Source organism: Cherax quadricarinatus, chromosome 40 (genome assembly GCF_038502225.1).
Source record: "Cherax quadricarinatus isolate ZL_2023a chromosome 40, ASM3850222v1, whole genome shotgun sequence".
Lineage (NCBI taxonomy): Eukaryota > Metazoa > Arthropoda > Malacostraca > Decapoda > Parastacidae > Cherax > Cherax quadricarinatus.
In genome coordinates, this window is record NC_091331.1 from 31,356,317 (window position 1) to 31,367,489 (window position 11,173).

The window sequence follows — 11,173 nt, forward strand, 5'->3', positions numbered from 1 at the left end:
CACCCTTCTGGCAAGACAGTGATGGAGTGAATATTGGTGAAAGTTTTTCTTTTTCGGGCCACCCTGCCTTGGTGGGAATCGGCCAGTGTGATAATAATTTTTTTTTTAAACTACGCAACGTCGGTATTTACTTTTTAAGAAGTACTGAAATTGCTCATTAATGTTACTTAAGTACTATAGTCTGTTGTTACTTTGCTTCAGTATAATCTAATCTGATAACAATACGTTATTCGTTACATCATCAGTAATTTTTGAAAAGTAAACACCGACAAAAGTTACTCAGGTACAGTACTCAGGTAGTTTTACTTGATAACTTTACAACACTGGCAGAGGTACTGCACTTCTAAACTGTCATAATTTGCAATACACACGAAAATTAAAAAAATATAGACAAAGCTAAAGTAGTAGTTTAATATGCGCTTATAACTCATAAATAAGAACATAAGAAAGAATGAACACTGCAGCAGGCCTACTGATCCATGTGAAGCAGGTCCATGTCACCCTCCGGCTTAGCCCAATGACCCACCTAGTCCGGTCACGGCATCAGACCTAATAGCACAAGCTAGACAGGTCCAACTCACACCCACCCACACTCTCATGTATTTATCTAACCTATTGTTAAAACTACACAACGTTTTAGCCTCTATAACTGTACTGGGGAGTTTGTTCCACTCATCCACAACTCTATTACCAAACCAGAGCTTTCCTATATAATTCCTGAATCTAATTTTTTCTTGGAAATTTTCAGCACGCTATTTACATCCCTTTATTTATTCTTGCTTTCTATTTATACACCTGAATCATATCCCCCTAATTCTACGCCAATCGTGAGAGTGCAGATCCAGGGCCCTCAGTCTATCCTCATAGGGAAGATTTCTGATACATGGGATCAAATTTGTCATCTTCCTCTGTCCGTTTTCCAGCGCATTTATATCCATTCTATAACACAGTGACCAGGACTGTGCAGCATAATCTAAATGAAGCCTACACAAGGATGTATAGAGTTGAAGAACAGCCTAAAAACTTCTATTATTTATACTTCTAGGTATGAAGCCAAGGATTCTGTTAGCTTTATTGCGATCACTTGTGCACTGTTGTCTTGGTTTTAGATTACTGCTGACCAGAACTCCTAAATCCTTTTCGCAATCAGTAATATTAAGATCTACATTATATAGTTTATATGGGGAATGGTTATTTTCCTGTCCAACATTTAGAACTTTGCATCTGTCTATATTAAACTGCATCTGCCACTTCTCTGACCATTGCATCAGCCCATTCAAATCATCCTGGATTGCTCTGTGTCCTCATTAGAATGAATTGGATGGCCTATTGTGGTGTCATCAGCAAATTTGCTCATGTCGCTATTTATTCCCTCATATATGTCGTTTACGTAAATTGTGAACAACAACGGGCCCAACACTGACCCCTGAGGAACACCGCTTGTGGCGTGCCCCCATTCTGATTTCTCCCCATTTATGCAGACTATCTGCTGCCTATTTATCAGCCATGACTCTACCCAGGAAAAAAATTCTCCTCGAATTCCTATTCCTTAAATTTCCTCAATAACCTCTGGTGGGGAACTCTATCGAAAGCCTTACTGAAGTCCATATACACAATATCATATTCATTACCATGATCTACCTCTTAAAACACCTTAGTGAAAAAAATACTAAATTCGTAAGACAGGACCGCCCCTTATTAAAACCGTGTTGAGATTCATTAATCAATTTATGCCTATCATGATGGCTACGAATTATTTCGGCAATTATTGAGTCCATAAATTTTCCCACTATGGAGGTAAGGCTTATTGGTCAATAGTTCGAAGCCAAGGACCTGTCACCTGCCTTGTAAACAGGTATTACATATGCCATTTTCCACTTATGAGGCTCTATCCCGGTTTGTAGTGATATGTTGAAAAGATTAGCCAAAGGTATGCTAAGTTCCTCTTTACGTTCCTTAACACCCTTGCAAACAGCTCATCTGGGCCTGGGGATTAGGTTTTAATTTCTCTATTTGTCTGAGGACCAGATCACTAGTTACCACAATCGTGCATAGTTTATTATCGTCCATGGTGGCCCGGTGGCCTGGTGCTAAAGCTCCCGCTTCACACACGGAGGGCCCGGGTTCGATTCCCTCGGATGGAAACATTTCGACACGTTTCCTTACACCTGTTGTCCTGTTCACCTAGCAGCAAATAGGTACCTGGGTGTTAGTCGACTGGTGTGGGTCGCATCCTGGGAGACAAGATTAAGGACCCCAATGGAAATAAGTTAGTCCTCGATGACGCACTGACTTTCTTGGGTTATCCTGGGTGGCTAATCCTCCGGGGTTAAAAATCCGAACGAAATCTTATCTTATCTTATCTGTCCTATTCTACATAATTTATTATTTCTGGAATTTCGCAAATATTTTCCTGGGTAAGAACTGAGATGAAGCAAGAATTGAAAATTTCACACATATCCTTATCACTGTCAGTGACAGGACCTGAGTTCCTCTTAAGTGGGCCAATCTTGTCCCTAATCTTACTTCTGTATACCTGAAAGAACCGTTTTGGGTTAGTCTTTGAATCCCTTGCGACTTTAACCTCATAATCCCTATTTGCTTTTCTTATTCCTTTTTTTTATTTCTCTCTTTAACTGAATATACTGACTTCTTAACTGCCCATCCTCTCTTTTGATATGCCTATATATGCCTCCCTTTTGACCAATGAGATGTTTTAATCTATTGTTCATCCATTTGGGATCATTTTTGTTAGATGTAATTTCCCTACTCGGAACAAAAGTTGTCTGGGCAGCTAGAACTATGCTCTGAAATACGGCATATTGGCAACCAAGATCACCTACCTGACCCATAGTCAGGACATCCCAATTTAGCCCTCCCAGTTAATTTTTCAGTCCAAGGAAGTCCGCCAAGCGAAAATTTGGGACAGAGATTTGATTGCAGTTATCTGGGTGATTCCATGATATATTGAAACTAAGTGATTTGTGATTACTTTTCCCAAGTTCATCATTAACATCAAGATTATTAATTAGTGACTCTTTGTTGACAAGAACCAAGTCAAGCAGATTGTTTCCTCTATTTGGTTTCGTCACAGCCTGTTCTAAAAAGCAATCCTAAACCGTTTCAAGAAAGTCACTAGACCTAATTTTTCCTGTCATACTGTTTCAATCAGTTTGCATAAAGTTAAAATCTCCCATCAACACAACATTTTCATATTTAGACGCCTTATGAATTTCACTCCCTATCAAGGTTTGGGTGCCTGTAAGTCACTCCCAAAATTAATTTGTCATGACCCTAGAGAAACTATAGCCAAACAGATTCTGTGTCCAATGTTTCTAATCTTATATCATGTCTAAGACAACAATTTAAATTATCTCTGACTTACACCGCCACTCCACCACCCTTCCTGTTGACCCTATCATTGTGGAATAGTTTATAACCCTGTATGTTGCATTCAGAAGGCATTTGTCTATCTTTTAGGTTAAACAGTTTCTCTGTTATAGCAATAATATGTATATTACCTGCACTTGCAAGAAGTTTTGGCTCATCTATCGTATTTCTTAGACTCCTACTGTTTGTATAGTAAACCTTAAGGGAGCCTCTACTATCTCTCTTTGTTTGTTGATCAATTGCTTTGCCTTTACTAGCAATTTTATTTTGAATATTGTCTTTTATACATATCCCTGAGGTATCCTAGTAATATCTGCAGCCTGATTGTTTCCCACAAACACCCATACCTCTATAATCTATCAGTTTAAAAGCCTAGATTAGTCATCAATTACCCCTCAATTGAATTGGCTAATGCAACCACTCCAGCCCCAGAGAGAAGAACCCCATCCCTTGCATATATATATCACGTTTGTCATAGAATTTGTCCCAGCTATCAATGAATGGGATTGAAAGTTCTTTGCAGTACCTGTCTAGCCAGAAATTTATACCAATTGCCCTAGACATCTATTCATTGCCCACTCCCTTTCTAAGCAAGATGCTACATATGATTGGGATCCCACCCTTAGACCTGACTACTTTTATGGCTTATCTGTACTCATCCAGTATAAGATACTCATCCAGCTGTTTATGGCTGACCAAAATTCTCCTGCCCAGGGTGCGGCAGGACATCGACGTTTTGGTCGGGTTCAGCGTCTTGATCAGGCTGACAAAGGTGTGGGATTTCACTACATGCAGCGGTAGTATGTTGCAGACGAATAGGTCTACAATCTTTGTGTTCACCAAAGACTGAAGGAAGCTAGCGCCAGCAGAAACAAACGCTTTGCCAATGGTGGTCTGGAGTGCACTCTTTGCTAGTGGCACTGCCACAAGAAGATTGCCCGTGTTTTCCATGGGAAGATCCGGCCTTGATTCTCTCCTCAAACACGATGATATACCCTGGGCGTTTCTTCTTAATATGGGACTTCAAGTTGTAGAGGCTCGCCGCCTGTCCCTTGATGATGGTCTCCTTGGGCCGGCACATGACGCACAGGAAGTACAAAATATTGGTGTATCCTTTGACTTGAGGACAAAATAGTCATCCAGGTGGGGCAACGGGTTCTGCGAATCCTGGCCCTGCTTCAATCACAGCCGCTGCAGACTCCTCAACAACACCCTCGGGCGGAACGTCTACCTTGTTAATAACGATATGTGACAATGCGCCCCGGTGATAACTGACACTGTAAGACTATAACATTGTTGCTCAGGTGCTGCTGCTGCTGCTGCATTGAAAAGTCACGTTTACACGTAGTCAGCCAATAGCTCACAACAGATAAGAACAAACGCTTAAGCCGTTGAAAAGGCATTGCTTTCCGACGACCAACAATGTATGATTTTTTTTTTAGCAGACTCAAAGTTAGAGGAACTTCATTTAACGGTTTCCAAGTTAGCGGAAACGCTAATCCGCTAAACAAAAGTTGGTTCTACTATTAGCGGTTAGCGGATTAATGGAACTGTGCCTACTACTGTATGTATATATATATAAATATATATATATATATACATATATATATATATATATATATATATATATATACATATATATAAATATATATATATATATATATATATAAATATATATATATACATATATATAAATATATATATATATACATATATAAATGTATTTATATATATATATATATATAAATATATATATATATATATATATATATATATATATATATATATATCTATATATATATATATATATATATATATATATATATATATATATATATATATATATATATATATGTCGTGCCGAATAGGCAGAACTTGCGATCTTGGCTTAAATAGCAACGTTCATCTTGCCATATAGGACAAGTGAAAATTTGTGTATGCAATAATTTCGCCAGAATCATTCTGAACCTAACGAAAAAAATATATTTCACTGTGTTTGTTTAGTATTAAATTACTGTAAACAAATCTAAAATGTATATAGTTGGGTTAGGCTAAAATAAATTGCTCTTGTTATAATAAGGTTAGGTAAGTTTTCTAAGATTCTTTTGGTGCAAAATTAAAAATTTTTACATTAATATTAATGAAAAAAATCTATCTTTAAACTTATAAGAGAAAATTTTAGAAATGACTTAATTTTAAATGAGTTCTTGCTAATTGACCAGTTTTACATATTCGGCACGACATATATATATATATGTCGTGCCGAATATGTAAAACTGGTCAATTAGCAAGAACTCATTTAAAATTAAGTCCTTTCTAAAATTTTCTCTTGTACGTTTAAAGATATATTTTTTTCATTAACGTTGATGTAAAAAATTATAATTTTGCACCAAAAGGAACTTAGAAAACTTATCTAACCTTATTATAACAAGAACAATTTATTTTAGCCTAACACAACTAAATATATTTTAGATTTGTTTACAATAATTTAATACTAAACAAACAGAGTGAAATATATTTTTTCGTTAGGCTGAGAATGATTTTGGCAAAATTATTGCATACACAAATTTTCACTTGTCCTATATGGCAAGATGAGCGTTGCTATTTAAGCCAAGATCGCAAGTTCTGCCTATTCGGCACGACATATATATATATATGTATATATATATATATATATATATGTATATATATATATGTATATATATATATATATATGTATATATATATACATATGTATATAGGTATATGTCGTGCCGAATAGGCAGAATTTGCTATCTTGGCTTAAATATCAACGCTCATCTTGTCATATAGGACAAGTGAAAATTTGTGTATGCAATAATTTCGCCAACATCATTCAGAACCTAACGAAAAAAATATATTTCACTGGGTTTGTTTAGTATTAAATTACTGTAAACAAATCTAAAGTATATTTAGTTGGGTTAGGCTGAAATAAATTGTTCTTGTTATAATAAGGTTAGGTAAGTTTTCTAAGATTCTTTCGGTGCAAAATTAAATTTTTTTACATTATCTTTAATGAAAAATATATATCTTTAAACGTATAAGAATTTTTTTTATAAAGGACTTAATTTTAAATGAGTTCTTGCTAATTGACCAGTTTTACATATTCGGCACTACACACACACACACACACACACACACACACACACACACACACACACACACACACACACACACACACACACGGGTGACTATATATATATATATATATATATATATATATATATATATATATATATATCTATATATATATATATATAACCTATTTCCCTTTTTAATGTTTTTCTCAGTCTCCCTTTTCTGTCTGTCTGTCTGTCTCTCTCTCTCTCTCTCTCTCTCTCTCTCTCTCTCTCTCTCTCTCTCTCTCTCTCTCTCTCTCTCTCTCTCTCTCTCTCTCTCTCTCTCTCTCTCTCTCTCTCTCTCTCTCTCTCTCTCTCTGTCTCTCTCTGTCTCTCTCTCTCTCTCTCTCTCTCTCTCTCTCTCTCTCTCTCTCTCTCTCTCTCTCTCTCTCTCTCTCTCTCTCTCCCTCTCTGTATCTCTCCAGATCTATTTATCATTCACGCCCCCGTGACGCCCCTCCAGCGATAAGGGGGACCACGGTCATTATACTATGCACCCATTCACCATCTATTGATCCCCCTTTCCCCTCTCTGTTCTATCCATCTCACCTTCCCCCTCTTCCCTTCCTTTCACCTCCCTTCCCTTCCTTTCCCTTTCGTTTTCTTCCCTTCCTTTCCTGTTTTTACGTTCTCTCCTTATTCGGCGTTACCCAATTTGCTACATTCTCGCCTAGTTTTATGACCTAAAGCTCTGCTCTCCATTTCCAGTGTTGTTCATTGTACGTTACTCACTTGCTCTATGTTTGCTTCTACCCTTCAGGGAAGCCAGTCGTTCTGGAATAGTAAAGTCAAAATGGATGTCAGGCTTTCACGGATGTTCACATAAGGCAGCTGCCAGGTGTGCAACAGGGATTGTGCCCTCATTCCCAAAAATGGCAACTTCAATGCACTCAAAGAGTGTCAAGGCTCCTGAAGGCCTCCAATGGGAACAACCAACAGCCCCTCCCAGGAGGCAGAGCTAACAGCAACCAACACAGGACTTAACAGCTTCTATCAAATTAACATCCGCCAGGACGCTTTCACACATCCGCAGAACAGCTCGCCAGCAAATTCGGTAACCTCTTGAAGAAAGTCAACGATGCCCGTGCAATCACTGGATCCTGGCACAACCTAATGTTGTTTGACAATGCTTGCCTGGTTCTCACACCCAGGAGGGACCATTCCATAGGAACATCTGTTATTAAAGCGTTAAAGGCATTCCCTAGGGATGACAACCTCATCCATCTTCCCTCTAGTGCGATAAACACCTGCTGGGAAAATACTAGCAAAATAACACCCAAAGTCTCAAAAGTCAGATCCCAAATTAGCAAAAAAAAAAAAAAAAAAAAAAAAAAAAAAAAAAAAAAAAAAAAATAGATGAGTGAAATACTTCTGGAGCACTCAGGTTTATTACTAGTGAAGGTAACATTTCCCCTAAGAATGCCACTACAGCACAAGCTCTGAAGAACAAATATCCACCCAGAACTACCAATACCAACATTGACCTCCCTGGCCGTGCAGGAGAACGTTTAACCCTACAGGATACTGAAGTGTACAAAGCTGTCATGTCATTTCCACAGGGGTCAGCAGGTTTCACTGGCCACAACTTTTAAAGCAAATGCTCAATTCACCATTTGGGTGGCGGTGTCCCTGTAGACCGTTAGGCCACATTTTCTTAGGGGCATCACTATGTGCCTTAGGGGAAAAAGGATGAGGAAATCAGACCCGTCGCCGTTGACAATATCTTCGACGCCTTGTTGCCAGAACTGCAGTCAGAAAGGTGATTCACGAGGCTGCCACAATGTTGAAACCTACACAGCTCAGTTTCGGTGTTCAACAAGCCTGTGAAGCAGCTGCCCATGCAGCATAGGTATTCATTAATAAAATGTCAGGTCAATAAGCCTTGATTAAAGTAGAGTTTGCCAGTGCGTTTAAATTAGATGGGATACTGCTCTCTCTGAAATTTCTTGACACTTCCCGTCCTTCTATCCTCTCACATAGTCAAGTAGTAGTGATACTTCTAAACTCCTATTTGGTGAACATGAAATTGACTCTTGTGAAGCTGTGCAATTGAAGGACCCCCTCGTGCTCTACTTTTCTGCCTGACCATCACAGAAATAGTGTCCAGTGAGTTCAAGCATGGATTCAAGCTATTTCAATCTCATCGTGTATATTCTGACCTCTCAAGCGATTTTTATATCAATGCACCACGCAGAAAAAAGCTTGAGAGGCCAGAACATACAGAAGGAGATTGAAATAGCTTGAATCTATGCTTGAGGCTCACTGACGTGCCCAGACTGGGAAAGAAACATGGCTTGTGAACCAGGCTGCCCAGCTTATGTGGCATTTGTGGCTGAGTGGATGAGAGCCCTGCCTGGGAATCTTGCTCGTCTCAGTAGCAGTATCAATTCCTGCTGACTGCGATCTCTCTCTCTCTCTCTCTCTCTCTCTCTCTCTCTCTCTATATATATATATATATATATATATATATATATATATATATATATATATATATATATATATATATATATATATATATATATATATATATATATATATATATATATATATATATAATATATATATATATATATATATGTATATAATAATATATATATACATATATATATACATATATACATATATATATGTATAATATATATATATATATATATATATATATATATATATATATATATATATATATATATATATAAAAAATATATATAAATAAATATATATATATATATATATATATAATATATATATATATATATATATATATATATATATATATATATATATATATATATGCAAAACAACCACTATGAAAGAAGAGAGAAATTCCAAGCGCTTTCGTGGCTACTCACTTTATCAAGGAACAGTGAAAGTAGAGCATCAAAGGAAGGTATATAAGGGGTCTAGCCTACACCTCACTATCAGATCCCACAACAAAGAAACATCTGACACGCAACTCATAAGAAAGGGAACACTGCAGCATGCCCACCGGCCCAACTAGACAGGTCCTTCACACAACCCACCAACAAACTATTCTACCCAGTTGATCAGGCCCTGATCCATCGGTAGGCCTGGTCGTGGACCGGGCCGCGGGGGCGTTGATCCCCGGAATAACCTCCAGGTAACCTCCAGGTACCCAAGAAATAAGAATTTTAAAAATTATTATTTGTCCAATGTATTATTAAATTCTTCTCAAATTCTATTAATTATAAATGGATTTAATTATAAATTTAAGAGAGTGGAAGCAATGAAAAAAAAGCAAATGATAGAGTTGGTGAGATGTTATCAACAAATTTTGTTGAAAATAAGAAAAAGTTTTGGAGTGAGATTAACAAGTTAAGGAAGCCTAGAGAACAAATGGATTTGTCAGTTAAAAATAGAAGAGGAGAGTTATTAAATGGAGAGTTAGAGGTATTGGGAAGATGGAGGGAATATTTTGAGGAATTATTAAATGTTGATGAAGATAGGGAAGCTGTGATTTCGTGTATAGGGCAAGGAGGAATAACATCTTGTAGGAGTGAGGAAGAGCCAGTTGTGAGTGTGGGGGAAGTTCGTGAGGCAGTAGGTAAAATGAAAGGGGGTAAGGCAGCCGGGATTGATGGGATAAAGATAGAAATGTTAAAAGCAGGTGGGGATATAGTTTTGGAGTGGTTGGTGCAATTATTTAATAAATGTATGGAAGAGGGTAAGGTACCTAGGGATTGGCAGAGAGCATGCATAGTTCCTTTGTATAAAGGCAAAGGGGACAAAAGAGAGTGCAAAAATTATAGGGGGATAAGTCTGTTGAGTATACCTGGTAAAGTGTATGGTAGAGTTATTATTGAAAGAATTAAGAGTAAGACGGAGAATAGGATAGCAGATGAACAAGGAGGCTTTAGGAAAGGTAGGGGGTGTGTGGACCAGGTGTTTACAGTGAAACATATAAGTGAACAGTATTTAGATAAGGCTAAAGAGGTCTTTGTGGCATTTATGGATTTGGAAAAGGCGTATGACAGGGTGGATAGGGGGGCAATGTGGCAGATGTTGCAAGTGTATGGTGTAGGAGGTAGGTTACTGAAAGCAGTGAAGAGTTTTTACGAGGATAGTGAGGCTCAAGTTAGAGTATGTAGGAAAGAGGGAAATTTTTTCCCAGTAAAAGTAGGCCTTAGACAAGGATGTGTGATGTCACCGTGGTTGTTTAATATATTTATAGATGGGGTTGTAAGAGAAGTAAATGCGAGGGTCTTGGCAAGAGGCGTGGAGTTAAAAGATAAAGAATCACACATAAAGTGGGAGTTGTCACAGTTGCTCTTTGCTGATGACACTGTGCTCTTGGGAGATTCTGAAGAGAAGTTGCAGAGATTGGTGGATGAATTTGGTAGGGTATGCAAAAGAAGAAAATTAAAAGTGAATACAGGAAAGAGTAAGGTTATGAGGATAACAAAAAGATTAGGTGATGAAAGATTGGATATCAGATTGGAGGGAGAGAGTATGGAGGAGGTGAATGTATTCAGATATTTGGGAGTGGACGTGTCAGCGGATGGGTCTATGAAAGATGAGGTGAATCATAGAATTGATGAGGGAAAAGGGTGAGTGGTGCACTTAGGAGTCTGTGGAGACAAAGAACTTTGTCCTTGGAGGCAAAGAGGGGAATGTATGAGAGTATAGTT